The 18,520-nt window shown below is 38.7% G+C and overlaps 1 long non-coding RNA gene across 2 annotated transcripts; it reads left to right on the top strand.

Annotated features, from left to right (window-relative positions):
• Positions 1-1,227: 1,227 nt before the first annotated feature.
• LOC139594348 (uncharacterized) lies at positions 1,228-16,678 on the top strand. Of its 2 annotated transcripts, XR_011680609.1 has the most exons (5): positions 1,228-1,501; positions 5,121-5,198; positions 5,734-7,240; positions 11,577-11,664; positions 14,009-16,678. It is a non-coding gene; the product is annotated as an uncharacterized lncRNA (long non-coding RNA). The 2 variants fall into 2 exon arrangements; XR_011680610.1 differs by lacking the exon at positions 11,577-11,664.
• Positions 16,679-18,520: the final 1,842 nt, after the last annotated feature.

The following is an 18,520-nucleotide window of genomic DNA, read 5'->3' as shown; positions in this document are numbered from 1 at the left end:
TGTCTCTGCTAATTGCATAGATGTTTTCCATTGGACTGTGTGGTAAAATAACCAAAATGCCTCAGTTTTGTGTTTCTGTAGCAATTCTGAGATTCTTTGTCCACACTATAGGCTAGTGAGCCAGATACTGATGTGAGACCCAAAAGAATTCAGAGGAAAATCAGTATCATTTTATCACTGGAGGCCAAAACCAGCTCCAGTGTCACGCTTAGCTGTCAGTTTCTTAGGCAGTATCAAGCTCCTGTGTGGTGCCAAAGTGGCATATTTAATCATGGAAAGTTTTCTAAAACTTTGGTTTAATAAGGACAGATTTAATTGCATAACAGAAGGCTTACACTCAAAATGTAAACAAAATTCCAGTCCAGTTGCTGGTTGGAGAAACTGGAGTTTAGTTTTTAAGAAATTGCTAATTATTCCTACTTGTTTATGGTTTGGGATTTTCTTTGGGGTTTTTTTGGTGGATTTTTTGTTGGTTTGGTTGGGGTTTTTTTGTTTGGGTTTTTTTTGGGTTTTTTTGGGTTTTTTTTTTGGTTTTGGGTTTTGTTTTGGTGTAGGGGTTTTTTTTTGGTGATATCCTCACCACGTGTTTTCAGCTGAAAAAGGAAGATAAAATAAGGAAAAAAAAGAAAAAGTGTGGGTGGGGAGTCCTCTCTGGCAATATTTTTTGCCCAGCACAATCAAAGAATTGGAAATCTTATGACAGAAAGATGGAAGGAAAATGTTCTTCAGTGATTTGTAGCTCAATATTCAAGGCAGAGAGCTAGGGATGAAACTATTCTGCTTGCTGTTAGATGTTTGAACTGAAGTGGAATGCTGTGCCAATATATCCATGTCTATTTGCATATGCTTTTTTTTTTCATTTTTAGAAAATGTTTTCTCTGGGAGTTTATTTCTGAGTTATTGACTTCCTGGTAAATCACATTCTTTCCCTGCACTAAGCTAGGAAGCAATCAAGTCTCCAGTGCTCAATTTGGCAATGTCTTTATCTTGCCTTTTTGAAAGCACATTTTTGTACTTTTTTATATACTTCAAGAATAAGTTCATTAAGTAAAAGGTCTGGAGGTGATGACTATTCTTCACAAAAGAAACATGTTGAGTTGCAAAAATTTATTGAGGTGGGTGCTGATGTGAAATTGATAGAGTAGGTTGAATAGTTGACTGATTTTTCAGTATATTTTTCCAGTGCTCTAATGAAATTACTGTCACTCTTCTCTGAATGTTATATATGCTCTCTACCTTTCTTTTCATTAAAACACTGTTAATCTGACTTTTTCCTTCATTTAGCAGGTTTCAATGCATGCAACCAGGCAATTAATCAAGTTTTTTGCCCTTGACTCATCCTTTTATTGATGTGCACATATACCTCCTGATCTCACTGGGTATTACAAAATTTAAAAAATTGAGGAAACCAAGCTGAGAGAGAAAAAACCTCAAATAACAGAAGTTATTTTCCCTAACTTTCCCCCCAAGACTGATATTTTTTTGGACATGGACACTACAGGTAAGTAAAATTAACACAGAAAGCCCCTAGAACTCAAAGCTTACATTACAAAAGTTTGAGTATCACTTTGCCAATGGTGCACCTTCTTTCATTTGCAGCAGTCTGATGTCCAGTAACTTCTCAGAAAAATGATTCCCCAGTAAAACTGAATTAAGTTTTGCTGTTTTGAAAATGTGCCCAAAGTAGTAATTGAAATTTCCCACCTTGTAATCAAGGACACAATAATTTCAGTGAAACAGGTCACATGCTGGAGTTGTGCAGCCTGAGCACTGCAAGGCAGTTTTATATGTATATTATTATTTATTTATATTATTTTATATTGTTATTTGCAAGGCAGAAGTGAGGAAAACATTGCTCATTTAGGCTTTTTGGGTTATGGTTTTTAGTTCCAAACATTGCATCAGGAGGACACTTGTTAATAATGAAATGTTGGATATATGTTCAGTTAGCAACCTAGTAAGGTGAAACACAAAACCTTTCTCCTTGTTTATTGATATTAATGCATAAACCCATTGGGACACACTGAGGAAGAAGGCAGAGTCTGCTCTGAGGGGTTTTCAGTGCTGAGAGCTATTCCTTCAATAGTCCATGTTTATTCATCAAATGGGGAAATGCTCCCTGTGTCAGAGGTATTAGTCATCAGTCCGTGCAGTAAGTGTTTGTACAGTCACACTGCCAGCAGAGGATCTTTACTGCAGATTTCAGGGAGAGCTATTTTCTTTACATTGGCTCTGTCAGATGAATGAGAACTTCCTCTGAATTCAAATTTAACAATGATAGTTTGATCTCTAGCAATATGTTGATCTCAGCCTCATTTTGATTAACGTTTTATTTTTCTTTTCTGTACATCAACGCAGCTATGACAGGACTCACAAATTGTAGAATACAGTCTGAAAGATTGCTGGTAACTTCTTCAGGAAAGGTCCAGACATCCAAACATCCTCCTGTGCCAAGAGCCACCAGCTAGCTCTGGATGGTTCTCCCTGCAGGTGCAGTGTCTCTGGATGGCTCTGGATGGCTTTCAGTGCAGGTGCAGTGTCTCTGGATGGCTCTGGGTGGCTCTCCTTGCAGGTGTAGTGTCTCTGGATGTCTCTGGATGGCTTTCAGTGCAGGTGCAGTGTCTCTGGATGGCTCTCCCTGCAGGTGCAGTGTCTCAGGATGGTTCTTGCTCTGCCCAGCCCACTGAGGCTGCCCGGTGAGCTGAGTGTTTCACCTGGTACTGTCCCAGCCCTGGGTCAGGGCTCTTGCAGTGTCTCTAAGCCTGCACTGGGCTGTGCAGACATACTCCTGGTAATCCAGCTGTCAGTGCTGATGCTGATTTAGGGACAAGGGATCAACTCCATATTGCATATTAAGCCCAGGGGCTCACTTCTACATTTGTGGCTATGACTGACTCACGTGAACCTGACTGAGTTACTCATGCTCTGCCTGGAGAAACTGGTCTGATTCTATCTGGATTGAAATGTCCTTTCTTCTTTTTAAATTGATATTGTTTGCCATGTTTCCAGGTTTGATCACTCTTGCAGCAGGTAATTTATGCACTTCAGAGCAGTGTATTTTTTTTTTTGATGAATCAAAATTTCCTAAGAAAACCCTTCACTTGAGGTTGAATGAAAAATTCTGACTTTAAACAAGACATTTTTCCTTTGTTTTTATAGGGTTTGAAACATTCTTTTTTCCTTGTTATTGCAATTTAACTGTATCCAATTACAGTATGATTTCTTTCTAGAACTGGTTCTTTCTGAAAGCTTTACCCTGTCCCCTAAAATAATTCACTGAAGTGGGATTATTTTTCTGCACTGCTGTAATTTTTTAATACTGTAGACAAGTCACTTTCATCACTTTGTTCCTCCTTATGCTAAACAAGGGTAATATTGCACAGCTGAAAAATCTGATGAGCCTTAATTCATTGATAGCTGTAGCATGTTTCAGAATTGTGTCATATTCCCAAGAATATTCTCAGTTGCATAGATCTGCAGGGGAATATTCAGAATTAACACTAAAAGACACTAGAGAAGAGCATAATTTTGTGTTGACAAAAAAAGGCTAAGTGCATGGCTCTCCCTGCTGATGCTTTAATTTCACAAATCCTTGTCTGGAGACCTTTCTGCGTCTAAATTTCTGAAGGATCTCCAGGATTTTAGCTGACTGACTTCTATTTGACTTTAAAGGGAGATTTGCATTTTAAAACACCATGCAATATTTTGAAAAGTTCCTCATGATGTCCAGACTAGCATCACATTAAATCTGTCCTTGGCAATGGCAAATGATGTTATTAATATTCAGTTGTAGCAAGATGGATTCAAACAGGGGGAGGATAGGGGGTGTTCTTGGGCATGGTTCTTGGTTGTTAAGAAAGTAATAAACCTTCCTTGTCTCTGATTTTATAATGGACAATAACCATTAACTGATCAACAGAGGAAATGTCAGGTGTGGAATCAATGCTGATAGAAAAATATTTCATCTGTTTACATTTACGAAGGATCACTGATAAAACCTTTGATCCCATTAAGGATATAAACTCTTCACATATAGTCGATGACAAGTCTGATGAGCTAGCTGAGCTCCACCAGCCTCACTGTGCTTAGTGAATGTTCAGCTAAAAAGGGATCAAATTGACTCATGAATTTCAAGATTCCTAGGAAATTACCATTGTGAGGTGACCCAGTTTTTTGATTAGTGTCATGAAAAGACAGGTCTCACTGAGAAATAAACGTAATAATGTCAACCATGTGCTTAAGTTCTTCTCTCCGTTATACACATTCACTTTCAAATTGTTTTGTCATTTTAGCATAAACTGTACCACTTGCTTTCATCTGAGAAACACAAGCTTAGCATAGTTCTGTGCAGAAATCAAAGATGAGCATGGAAAAAAGGCCCCTCTTTGCCTATTGAATCATTGATCAGACAAGCACAGGAGATATTTGCATGGATCCTTAGTAGTTAGGTCTCAGTAGCTGCCTTAGATAATTGTTGAAAGGGAAGGAAGTAAAGAGGAGCAAATGTAGACATTTCATCCATCTGTTTTTCCCAGTAATGACAGACTTTCTTATGGGTTGCCCTCTCACTTCTGTCCTTCTTCAAGCCCAGAGGAGTCACCAACTCATAATGGTAGTGATAATGTTATAACTTTGGAACCATGTAGTTTAAACCAGGAACAAGAAATAATGAAATGAACTGCTTTCCCTTGTTAGGAAATGTTGGGGGAAAATTGTCTGACTGGGCCAGAAGGATATTGAGGAAGAAATAGAGAAGAAAAGCAAAGGTTCATCAAATGCCATCCAATCTGATTTGCAGTGGGACTAATTTCATGTTGTATTAATCTCTCCTCAAAAAGCCATTTGATTGAATTGGAAAATACATGTGAAAATACTATGAACTCTGAAAGTTTCATGAAGTCTTCATAGTGACCAGGCCATGGTCAGTCACTGGCTGTTAGTTGAAACCATAGTGTTCCCATCTTCTCAAGTCACTGAGGGCTTATCAGCCCAATTAATTTTTTGGGATGCGGTCATCCCTACCTCTACTTCTTACACCATGTCTGTGACATTTTGGTCCTCTCTTTCAGTGTTTTCAGCTCATGCAGTTCTCTGTTCTCTGTTCCTCCTTCCCTGTACAGGTGCAGAGAATGTTCTGTGCAGCAGAGGCCCCTGTCACAACCAGAGCATCTGAGGAAAACTGCCTCTACAAGGAGGAGGTTAGTTCTTTTCCCTCCTCATGAAACATCCTGTCTGCTCCCCTCAGCACTCATGACAGCTCAGTGGAGAAGAGCTGTTGAGTATGCCCAGATAAAGCAAAGGAGATTTGCCTTAGTAAGAGTGAAGTGAGAAAGTCATCCTTGGCTTATGGGTTTATGACCTCCACAAATAGCTTTAGTACAAAAGCAGAAGCAACAAAATTTAGTATTATTCTGTTAAGAAGACAGAAAAACAGAGGAGTTTGAAAAAGTGGAAAAAAATCTTTTTAGGTTGGGTAAGTGAAAACAAAGGAGGGAGCATCATAATGTACAATCACAGCTCTTCCTCAGTGTGGCAGCAGCATCTGTTAAAAAATGCAGGACACTTAAAACTGGCAGGGAACTTGGAAAGTCTGGTTTAGCTGCAGAACTGGGCTGTATCATAGAGACAAGGGGTTCAGTCAGTTGCAATAGAGTTTCCTATTAAATGCTGAACTACCAGTGGCTGTGGACTCTGGTATCTTCACCTTCTCTCTCTCCTCTACTGTTTTTCCAGTGCTTCCTGGTTATGTTAAAAACTAATGCTTGGTCCTCTGAGATACCCATTGATTGTGATTGGTGTTACCAGCCACCTTGTGATGGGCTGCAGTAGAAAAAGCACTTGCCACTGGAGGTGAACACAAGGTGAGATAAAAACTGAACAAAAATATGGCATTGTTCTTTTTAAACTGAAAATCCAAGTCCAAGGTGTGAACAGCATAACCTTCGAATAATAAATGCGCAGACAAACCTTTCAGGTGCACTATGAGAGCTATTTGGGAAGACATAACTGCAAGCCTCCTGAGTTAGATGTAGTGATTGCATAGATGTAGGCTGCCCCAGCAAAATGTCTTTTCATGACCAAGGCAGAGGATTTCATAAAGAGTGCTGTTATGTTTTCACTGCCTAGTTAATTTTGCTTTCTGAGGCTCTTCCAATGTCTCAGTTCCCAGGAAGGTATGTCAGGAAGAATTTTCAATTCTTCCCATGGCATGTACTTTTGGTGGAGATTTTATTTTATAGAAATGTAGAAGCTCATTTCTGCCTGGTGTTATTTGGGTGCCAGAGGTTGAGCTGGGAGGAAGGCACTCCAAGGAAACAATACCCTCTTCATAATAACCATTAGGCAACAGGCTCAGCTATTACTGGTACACAGAATCTCAGCTTGTTTTACTGCCTACCTCTCTCTCTGAAGTTAACAGTAGAATAGCCAAGTAGAAATCATTCCCCAGATGTTACAAGTGCTCTGAAATATGTTTGAAACTATCTAAATACTTTACACTTCTTATAAATTCATATCTTGATCCCAGAAGAGGATCCAGTGCACTCACCATGGACTAATAAACATTTAGAAAAGTTAAATTACTTAGAGATATTTAAGTATCATAAAAATATGTGTAAAGTGTAGACACTCTCCAGCATAAAGCAGAACCTGCAAAGATCTTTGTTTATTTAATTGCATTTTGGTTCATCCATTTAATAAAGAGGATCATTTTTTAACCTCTCCAGTTACAAACAGAATTTCAGATTCTGTTACAACAGACTGGAGAAAGAGAAATCTTAAACCAAGGGCATTTAGTCACCTGCAGAGTGGGAAAGATTGAAAAGGAAAATAGATTTACTGCCTTCCACATCAATTTAAAGGCATTTTGTGTTTGAATTCCTCTTAAATCAATTTCTGAATAATATTAGTTGTCTGAAATGATGCAAAATTATATTGGAATTCAGCCTCATTTTGCAGCACAGAGAAATTCTCTCTCTTCGTCCTTGTTACTCTTTAAGTCATCTGTTTTCCCTTCATTTATTCTTTCATGATGTGCTCTGCCTGCTGACGAGTGAAATGTGAGCAGGAAGTAGGAAGGAGCAGCCTTTGTCTCTCCTGCCAGTGTGCTTCATACATTTGGGAAGAAGCAGACCTGCATCATAAAACCAACCGAAGGCCACGGAGTTACCTCTCTAAAAAATGTAATGGACTGTACTGAAAGCCTAACTTTGACTGATGTGAGGTTTGGGACTTCATCCAGGTAAGAATTCATGCAGCAATGAGCACAGATAAGGCAGCTGACCCAGAGTAGGGCCAAACTGTTTACCAGCAGATGTGTTTTTGAAAATCTTCCTTAACTGGTCATGGCAGCGGAAAATACCCTGCTGTTAAACGCATCTGCAATCCACTGCGCTCCCAATCCACCTACAAAAATTCTGACCTTTAAAGAAATGATGGAGAAGCTGGTGATTTTTTCCATGGCATTGAAGCTCAGTCTATTTTAGGCTCCAAGGCAATTGCAGCCCTTTTTGCTCCCTATTTCACATCACTTTTAAGTCTTGTTCTGGCCACTATGAACCCTTCAGCACTTCTCCCTGTGCAATCACTCGAGTCAAGATCTGTGATTTGTGATTTGCAGATGACATGTACATTTCTTGGCTGATGGCTGTTAAAGCAGTTTGCAAACCTAAGGCAATAAAGTGCAGGGATGCAGTTGAAGCTTTCTATTGCCACACTGAATTGCCATTCTCATGCAAATGAATAATACGTTCCTCTAGGACTGAAAATAATCTGTTGTAAATTTCTGCATTAATTTTTTAAGTAAATAATTTTGCCAGTTATCATTATATACCTTCTGTAGATGGGAATGCCACATTTAACTAGTCTGTGTATCAAAAACAGTGATGCAGCTTGCTGTATAGCAAAAAGAAAAAAACAATGCAGCTTCTGCATTCACCAGATCTAGGTCCTTTAATCCCTTCGGTATGGAAATCTACTTATTACTGAGCTGCAGAACACAGTAACAATTCCTAAAGTGTTAACACAATTATTTATACATTTCTGATCATCTTTCATTTAAATATTTATAAAATATATACTGGGAAGTACGTACCTTTTAGAAAACTTGGTTTCTATGTCATTTTCTTAAAATATTCACTTCTCTTAAAAGATACCTAAAAAAAAAAACCTGCTGGATTTTGTTTTAAGTGACACTATAAATGTACAAACAAAATGTAATCTTAAACAGAAAATAGTATGATTACCATCAGAAGGATTACTGTGGTTTGTTGTTCAGAGAGCAGGAAACACAAGATGATTTTCTCACATACTCAGTCTCAGCTTGCAAAAAACCAAATACATTGAAGTGCCTTGGTCTTAATGTGCATCCTAAAGTCTACATATTGTATAAATTCCTAATCCTGTCAGAATGTAAGTCTGAAGATTAGCAGAATGTATAATAAATGATTCCATGTCATTACACATAAAAATAGTATTGCTAAATCAAGTGTGGCCCTTTATAAATGTAAAAAAGACCAACTTAAGCAGATTTGTGCTTTATAATTCTACAGCTTGGACTAGAAAAAAAATCGACTAAGACAGATTTTCCATTTCTCTGATACAAATCAGTTTGTCTTCACACACATGCAAAAAGACATTGGAATAGATTTCTTTAGCATATAACTTAATATTTATTGAGATTTCTTGTACATTTAATTATTAATGCCAGCAGTGTTACAGTATTTCTGTGAGGTTGCTATTACTGACCCTGTACCTGTTGGGTTTTTTCCCCCCTCATATTATTTCCTCTACAAGCATGAAGGCATGGCACTTACCAATTATTTTGTGTGACAGAGTCAAAAAGACTTACGGTCACTAGGTCTCTCATTTGGCAGCATTTCAGGGCTTGTCATCCTACAAAATATTGTTTAGTTTAATCATTTTATAGTTAGTGCATTTGGTACATTAATGATAAACATTTAAGGAACAACCATTTCTCAGTGTATTAAAATAAATCTTGTGGAAATGTGCAGTGAATCCAAAAGAAAATGTAAACCACCTATACAGTACAGATAACCTAGACACAGTAGTACTACCATTACAAGGTGTGGTGATTTGGACTGTTGGGGTAGACTATTACAGACACCTTCTTATAAAAAAAGATCTTTAATTTTATTTATTATTTCCCCTTAATGAAATTAAATCATTTGAATAATATAGAAAAGGCAAATTAAAAACCTACTCTCTTGTATATAATATATTATATACAAGATATAACATATAGCATAATATATATTATATATTATATATTATATATTATATATTATATATTATATATTATATATTATATATTATATAATATGAAGACTGTTAGGAATAATGTATGAACACATGCATTTTATGGAGTTGTGACACTTTTGTATGGCTTAAATGGAGAATAAGTCAGTAGTGATCTTGCTGGTGGAAAAATTGGGTATAGACAGTCTTTTTCATCCCACACCTTTTAAATAACCCAGCCAACCAGAGAACTCAGAATGACTGAAGTCAGTAGACAGCTGCAAGATGCAGTGCTACTGAGCTTAGTAGTAAAACTCTCACTGACTTCAATAGAGGCAAATTTCTCCCCAACATTTTCAAAGGTGCCTGGAGGGTGCACATCACCAACACAAGGAATTTTAAGGAGGTATTTCACACTGTTTGAAAATCATATTTTTCAGTCATGTCTCATCCAGACTTGGAGATGTAAAAATAGCTCTTACAACAAGCATTAAAATAGGGCAGCTCCTGTTCCTCAGTGATGAAAATACCTCTCATGCACCTCTTGTGATCAGTTGCCACATTGTACCAGTTTTGCACATTCTTGAGTGTACTGATCCAGATTCTGAAGGTCTAACATGCACAGCAAGCCTCCAGTCATTGAGGACAGCAGGAGCTCTGCTGGAGTCAAGCCTCCAGGACTAGACATAGATCCTACTCTTAGGCTCATTATTTCTTTCACTTGAAGAACTAAAAATGACCGAAAGAACTAACTATCATTTATAGAAGGAAATTAAATGTCCTGGTAATCTAAATCTTGGACTAAATTGGGAGCATATCTAGCACTGACTGTCTTGGACAGGTACTATTAACACATTTATTGGGCAGGACTGAGTGAATCTGACACAGAGGCACTGGGAGAGGAAGTAATGAAGACTGAATTTAAAAGCACAGTACTGTAATATCTCATTATTTTCTCTCTAAGTTCACTTGGAGTAAACGTAAGAAAGGGGTCTCCCTTTGTGCATGCCAAGGAGCTTCTTCCTAATGCTAGTTGTTTGGGGAAGGAAATCATCTGCCTTTTATCTGCTGCCTGGGAGCAGAAGCACCAACCAGCCCAATTGCCTCCTTCCCACACACCCATCCAAAGATCCCCAGACCCTCCATGTGCAGGACAGTGTGGCTCCAGCAGTTCAATGGACAGAAGAGGTTGAATCCCTCACTTGCAGAGATCCATTTCCAGCCCTTCTTCCCCACTGCTGCTCGACCAGAGGGAGTGCAGTGCAGTGCAGAGGGAGCCAAAGAGTGGGGTGTAGAACTGGGGTGGCAGGGATGTGTAACACAATACAGCTCCATAATTTGTTACTCCCCAGAATTCCTCGTGTTTGAAGTTGCAGTGTGGCTGTGGGAGCTGTGTGGTATTTATGAGGAGGTGTTCAACAGGAAAAGAAAAACACCTGGATCAAGCTACACTCTGGGAGAACTCCCGGCAGCTCATTCTTTCTGGACCTTCTGCAAGCAGTCTTGTCAGGGGGCTTAAACGACCTTATGAGAGTAACCCAGATCTTCAAGTCAATATATCAGCTATGCTTTATCAGGCAAATAGGCAGGAGAATCCTCAGTGTCCCAGGTTCAGTTCCTTTAGGAAGCCAGCCTCTTTGGAAAAGGGCCAGTGGCATGCAGAGGTCTATGCTAAATCAGGACGTTTTTCCCCCCTTACTCTTTCTTTGGAAAATAGCAGCCAAATCAAAATCTTATATGGGGGAAAAAATGTGAATGAGTATTCAATTTGGGTAAGGGTAATAATAAAATATTTTTGTTTCAGTATTCTTGAAACTAAAAATTCCAGTGTTGGAAAGCTTTTTTTAAAACAAATTTTCAAGTACAGGCTTTAAAACTAAACTTAAAAAAACAGAACCAACTGAAAACAAAAGAAAATACTAGAACCATATCAGAAATAACTGTTCTACATGACCCAGACAGAAAATTTCTTGGTCTGGATAAAACTTCTTGTCCATTCCTTCAGTATTATAGGGAGCTTTTTTTCAGAATAGAAACCAGACAATCTCTAAATACCACCGGCTGTTCAAAACAAGCCCTTACATGCCATTTGCAGTAGGACCAGTGCCCTTGACCCTGTACTTACCAGCACAGGATTCAAGGGTTTAATGTGAGAATATATGTATATAATAAGAAAATAAACCAGTTAAATTATTAAAAGGTGACAAATCATTTGGCTTTGTTCAATCTGAGTGTCTTCATTAATGGCCACTGAAGCCAACAAATATATTCCCTTTTTGGGTAAATTTTGGATATGACTGTATATTTTTCTTTTGTTATAGGAGATGCTGGCATGTCATAGTCCCTCTGACGAGCAGAGTGTAATAAGCAACAGACACTGGGAAAATACTTCCTATCTGTTAGAAAAAGGTGACAGTTTTCAAATAGATGATACATGATTTAGTTCTGTTGGTGAGTTATGTACACTGGGTTTCCCATTAAATCTATCACTGGATACACATTTATCATGGTAACGAGATCATCACTTAATAGAGCTGCTAATATTCCCTCTCAGGATGGATAGCGGTAAATATACATTTAAAAACTTTAAAAAAAAAACCTCAATGAATCTTTAAGTGCATTGTGTTCATTACAATATTCATTAAATAAGGAAATGAATAGCAATCAGAGAAAGCATGATAGATGAAGAAAGGAGCGGTAGCACAGAACAATGATCTGGGGAATATCTCTGATGTGGTGATTGTTTTCTTCCAGCATGCTCTTTAGTGTTGCCTTTACCCCAGAAAAGCTTTCAGATCCCAGCTGTTTCTATATTGATGAGTATGGGGAACAGAACAAACTCTAGCTGTGAATGTTCGATCAATCTTTATATAGGTAAAATTGCCACTCTCCAGCTGATTTATGTAATGATTTTAGTTTGTGCCAGGAAAGCCGTAACAGAAATCCACTCCTGTGCAATTAATTGTTTAAATCAAATACACATCCTTGCTGCACAGGATGCTTATGCCTAAATTTTGTAGGAGACAAGACTATATATCTTGAATAAATGATGGAGAAACTGGTTGAAGCTTACTTTCTGCTATCCAGGTGCCATAGTTGATTCTTGCCTTATTCAAATGTAGTCTATTTAATCTCCTGTAGTGTAGGAAATTATGTTCAAAATCTCTGTGATCCTCTCTCCCTACTAAGTTATGCAAGTAGTGACAAGTATACACTGCAAGTCTTGAGATTTTATCTTTAATGTGTGGCTACACACTGTTGATCAAGAGAGCCTGGTAGAAAAACATTATTTTCAGGTGTGAAAAACCGTCACCTTTATCAAATAATTTCTCTTGCATCTCTCCCAAGGCATTGTACCCTATTTAAACTTGGGAGGTTAAGTTTGTAGCATTCATTATGACTGAAAATTTAGTTCACACAATCATGATGTTCTCTTTATTAAGTGTTACTGTTAAGCAATATTAAAATAATGTGGTTGGCCTTTTGAAAGGTTCACAAGATATTTATTTCTTTGTCTTGTCTCTTAATTGCATCTGCTTTTTAAGATTCTGATATGCAAGCTAATGTTGCTGCTCTATGCCTTGTTTGCCACATATTATCTGATTTATCTATGCATATCTTACAATTTATAGACCTCTCATAAGGTCTCACAGCTCTGCCTGATGTGTATAATTGAAATGCTGATGGGTAATGTAAATATCTTTTGACAGAGATATGTCTTGAATCTTTGGTTGGTAGGTTTCCTTGAACCTCAAAACAAATCAAAATAAATTTTGGCAGATAGCCTGGCAGTCTTACCGTACTTAGAAAAATGCATTCTGTAAGAATCTTCACTCATGCCATTAAATGAATTATTAGATAGAATAACAACAAGTTTCAGAATCCATAGCAAAAGTTATTCCTGTATCCAGATACTCCTACTAAAAATGGGTCCCTCATCCACTAGTCCTCTCCCAGTCTGATTCATTTTATTTAAAACCTTCAGCTCCTCTTCATCACTACCCCTTGACAAACAATTAGTCTCCAGCCTTCAGAATAATTGTTCTTTTGTTAATAATTTGCAATATCCACTATCATGACCTGTAAAGCTCTGGAAAGGATATTGATCTAACCATGCTTTGTGCAAGCAGAGTCCTGAAGGGGTCCTGCAGTTAAACTTTGGGGAAACTCCTCATTCAATTCCAAGTGCAGGACTCATGATGCACATAGTACATGTGTGTGATATGGAATGCTGTCCTACTACCACTGCCACAGAGTGGGCAGCACTTCAGGAGCTTGGGAAACAGCCAGGACTTTTACTAGAGAAAGGCAGGTTCCTGTGCATCCATGCAACCAGCTGCATGCTGCTAACCAGCTGCATGCTGCTAACCAGCAAAACTGATACATAGATAAAGAAATTTGTCTCAGCATCTGTCCAGAATGGGATAAGTGAATGTGTGTTCAGAAATGTTGTTCCACACTCTTGCTAGGGGTGAGTTAGCTCTGTATTGCCTCTCACTGTTGGCTGCAGCTATGGGGCCCAGTGCGGTCCTGAGTTATCATCAGACAGACATTTGTTACTTGTGCAAGATACTTGGACTGAAAATCTGCCCAAAACACCATGTTCAGTGTGCAAATGGTGCTGTTCTCTCCAACCAGCCAGGAAATAAGCTGGGCAGCAGTCCAAGTAGGCACCATAACTCTGCTTTTGGGTGATAGCTTCTACATTTGAAGGCAGTTGGTTAATCATTGTTCCTTTTCTCTCTGCCTGCAGGTCCTTTTCAAGACTGAGATATCAAGGCTCACATGTTCAGAGGACTTGACATCAGTAAGAGCTGCTACAGACCCTTTACAACAGACTAATCAAAATGAAAAAACCCAAACCTGTAGGATGTGAGAATCAGATCTTTCTATGGAAAAGAGAAGGCCTCTAACATTGACTCCTCCACTCCATTGGCCACAAAGTCTGTTCTGGATAGGGAAATGGAGGTGTTGCTGAGTTCTTTTAATAGAAGTGGGAGCATCAATCCTTTTTTTTTTTTTTTTTTTGAAGATTATCAAGTGCTTAGGGGAGAAGCAGACAGTCAGTAACATCAAAACCTGATGCAATTCTCCTGAAAGGCACTCTGATGTACTGGAAATGCCACATCTCTGCTCCTGGGACCCAGTGTAATTATCTGGGGAAGACAGAGTGATTTCCTAACTATTGACTTCCCATAGGTCTAGGTCAATGTGGCCTGATGGTTTTCAGCAAAAGGCTCCCAGCAGTCTTTAAAAACTAACAAATTACAGAGCTGTTTGCTGCGGCTTGTGAGCCAGGAGGGTGTGGGACAGCAGCTGCCATGGAAGGAAGGTGATGCTACAGGGAGTGGAAACAGACTCTCCTTTGCTTGCAGGACTTCTCTGCTGAGCTATGACAGCTATGGCAAAACCATTTACTGCCATCAAGAGGCAGCTATGAGAGAAGAATATGAAATATGCTGTTTCTCATCCAGTGTTTCCCAATGACCAATTTATTATTTTCACCCTGCCCAGCACTATGGAAGGGTGCATCAGGGATCTGCCTTTCTCTGCTCTGAATAACTTAAGTCAGGCTGCAGCATGTGAAATAATTGAGCTGACCAGAATTTACAGCTCTAGGTGGAGTTTCTTCTTTCTGTTGGGTTTGTGAGTCATGACAATAAGAGCATGATGCAAAATGTACATGCTCATTTCTTTATCATTTTTCATTTTCATGCTGTTTTATGACTCAGATCAGCTCTAGCATGGTCCAGTTCTCTTAGGCAAGAGTTTCTACAATGATTAGGTATCATCTTTAAAAATTAGAGCAACAGACAGTTGATGTGAGCCATGCTCTTTCATTTTTCACTCTGATCTTCGCATAGTAAGTCCCGCATGACTTTCAGAGAGGCCTGTCTTGTTTAATGTGGACTTTGTTGGGCTGTAATTTATTTTACTTAATTATTTATGGCTACATTATGTATATTAGCTGCACTTGTCTAAATAACAAGGGTTGCAATGGAAGACTGCCTGTTCAGCTGATTAATTCCTTTTACTTTCTGCATTTCTTAAGGTGATTCTGTGATGAGTTTAGACTGCTGTTTATTGTTCCTGAGCTTGTGTCTAGCAAGAGCACTCTGAGACAACCCAGAGTTAGAATAGGCACCAGCAGAACTTAAATGGACACATAAGATTGGATCTGTTCTGCACTTAAAGGTTATTTCAGGAGGATAGGGAAGTGTTTGAGAACTGAATGAATAAAAGATCACTCCAAGCTAATTTTTTTTTTAGTTAAGAGTGCATTTAAGTCAGGAGCTCATTTTATTTCTTACAGTTCTGAGACTTTTTTATTTTTTTAATATTCTATATTTCATTCATGAAACTAAGAGAGTGTACCACATAGTAAATGGAAACTTACCCAGAAAAAAGAAATAGCTTGAAAGATTGGTTTCTGGTCTGACACATTCTTTTGCCTGCTTTTTACTGCTTGCTAACAGCTTGCAGCCATGGCAGGCAGCTAGCAGAGCAAGTGCAGATTAATCATTTTAATATTTATTGATAGGAAAATACCTGAGCACGCTTTTAATATGGGTTCCTTGGACATAAGGGCATCAATGGCTCTATAAAATGTAAATAGATTCTTAATTACCTCAAGTGCCCCTTCTGCCCAAGTGGCTCTTTCACATGAAATACATCTCACTGGTAATGAGCCCAAATATTGCTAATGGACTGTCAAGGGCATATTGTGGAATCTTTTCTTTTTGGGTGCCACACTGGCAATGTGTAGGGTTTGCTGCTTCTTCATTTCAGGGAAGATCTCAGGTTGGTTTTTTTCCATGGCAGGGGAGCTCCTCCTAAATGAAGATCACCACAGTCTGGGTCTGACTCTGTTTCTTACAATCTGTTTTGGGCACTTGATAAGAAAGTGACAAAGAGTAAGTCAATAAGAGGAGACAAAAGTACTTTGCAATGTATTATAGCTTTCAGGTCTTTTTTTTCCTAAAGGAAATATTTCCCCAGAAATTCCTTTCCTTTTCCTGCTCCCTATTTCTGTCTCAGGAGCAAGTTCCACTCCTGCTTTTTAGGCTGTCTTAGAAGTCATCATCTCACACTTCTCCATGGTTGGAGTTTATTCATTCAGTTCTCACACTTTAAGGTGTATGTTACATCTTGAAAACTTCTAGTAGAAGAACTCAAACTCTGAGGAAGGAAATTGCTGGATTTGGCCTATGCTGGGCATATAATCATGAAAGGAGCTGTAAGGAGTGACAAATAGAATTTCCAAATTTTTTTCAGAATAATGTAAGTCAGTTTATAGGCTATAGAGTGAAAGATATATAATTTAATGAGCAGAGAAAATTTTGAGAGTTGTAGATGGAGAGAAATTGGCGAAAAGAAATTGTCTACCCCACACTGACTTAGAAACTGTGTGCTGACATTTGAGAGTTGTGCATGTCTTTCTTGAAAACCTGTGTGAGGGCAGATGACATAAAGCTCTGAAACCTGCTGCATCTTGAGAGACAGATTCTGGCTCAGCTCTGCTGCATTGCTGCCTGCAACAATAACAACAATATGGTTCTAGACTAAAGAAAGAATGGGTAATTGTAGGCTTGGAATGGGAAGGATGCATCTGACTGAGCAGTAATGTCTCTGGGACAGCCTCCAGCTGGGGTATCAAGGGCAAGCACAGTTAATGTGTTTAAGGTGCAGCTTCAGTTGTTTGAGAGGGATTGTATGATGAGCACAATGCAGCTCACTCACCCAGGACAGTCTTTGTAGCCTTGTGTTTATTTGTAAAGCAGGCATACTGTACTACCAGGAGCTGTGGGAAGATGCAGTCATTAGCTGTGAAAACTGCAACTGGTGCAACCTCAAGGAGGATGGAAATGCCGATGGGCAAGTGAAAACAATGCATGCTTCTGCCAAGGGCTGGAGAGGAGCTGAAAGTGTGAAGGTGTCTGGGCCTGGGTTCACTGCTTCTGACACACCTTAATGTCCTCTGTACACTATGTGCTTTATCAGAAGGATGCAGCTTTTAATTAAACAGTGCCTGTTTCTCCATTTTCATTCCTTGCTCAAAAATCAAGCTGCTGTGTGGAAAGTGGGCAAAGAGGGATAAATTAATATGTCAGAGTCATTTGGTCAAGACTTTCTAAGCAGTTTTTCTGATGCTTTCTCTCATCCTCAAGAAGAGAGGAGAAATCATTTTATCATGGGAGAAATCACTTTATTCTATCATAGTCTTACAATGACTCTTTTAATAAGTGAGGATTATGTCACCCTTTAGATTATGTTAGCCTAGACAGTGGCCTTGGGCTCCCTTGTTGTGGTCTCTTTTTGTCTGCTGTGGTTTGTAGCTGTGCAGAGCTTCTCCTGGGGTTTCTTGGATGTGACCGGGTCATGCTGCTGCAGCCATGGCACTGAATGTCCACGGATGACTGTGAGCATAGGAAAAATTGAAGGCAAAGAAAAAAAGATGCAAGGAAGGAAAACCAGGAAAAACTGGGGCAGAAAGGCAACTGATCTAGAGAACTTGCTGAGTTCCTTTGGAGGAGACTGCATCCAGTCATGGAGAACATAAAGTATTTCAGAGAGAAAGTAGATTTGTTCTTTTTGTTCCTGTGTTATAATCAGATATGTATCTCATTTAATTTTCCCTCTTCTTCCCTTCTCTGCAGATATATAAACTTGGTAGTTGGAAGTTCATCATGCTTCACAAAATTAGCACATCTGTAATTTATATGCCTTTTAACTTCTAGTTACATTTCATAATAGAAGAGCTGATGTTCCCAGCAAATCATTTATGGTACCAGAAAGCTGTGGGAGAAGATTGCTTACTTCCTAATTCAGTGTGACCCAAAGAAGTGAGAGAAATAACTCAGGGCTAAGTTGTTTCCTCTGGAGTGTTTTATACTGGAGTGGCCCACAGCAATAAGTGCTTAAGTGGCATAAGGGAATAGAGGAAGAGTATATAACCAGAGATAATATCTTTTCTAATAGCATTTTTAAGAATTAAAGAATATGACTTAGAAAATAGGATAACTGAAGCACAATGAGCTAGAAAAGGAGCTTTTTCATTAGGGGACAGACTAATGAAAGACTAAAGTTCTCCGTCAAGAGTTTTACTTAGGAATGACTTTTTTTTCCCAAACCAGCCTCTTCCATACTTCCTATAAGCTCAGAAACAGTCCCTTTGTAATGTTTATATCTATATATAGTACTCTGAGTTTTGGGGTTTTTTTGAATAAGATAGTATAGCATGTAATGAACATCTAGCAAAACCATA

The sequence above is a fragment of the Agelaius tricolor genome, unplaced genomic scaffold (genome assembly GCF_023055355.1).
Source record: "Agelaius tricolor isolate 1412-34295 unplaced genomic scaffold, bAgeTri1.0.p SCAF_11, whole genome shotgun sequence".
In the NCBI taxonomy this organism is placed as follows: Eukaryota; Metazoa; Chordata; class Aves; order Passeriformes; family Icteridae; genus Agelaius; species Agelaius tricolor.
The sequence above is the reverse complement of the archived record's forward strand: the minus strand, read 5'-3'. Positions and strand labels throughout refer to the sequence as shown.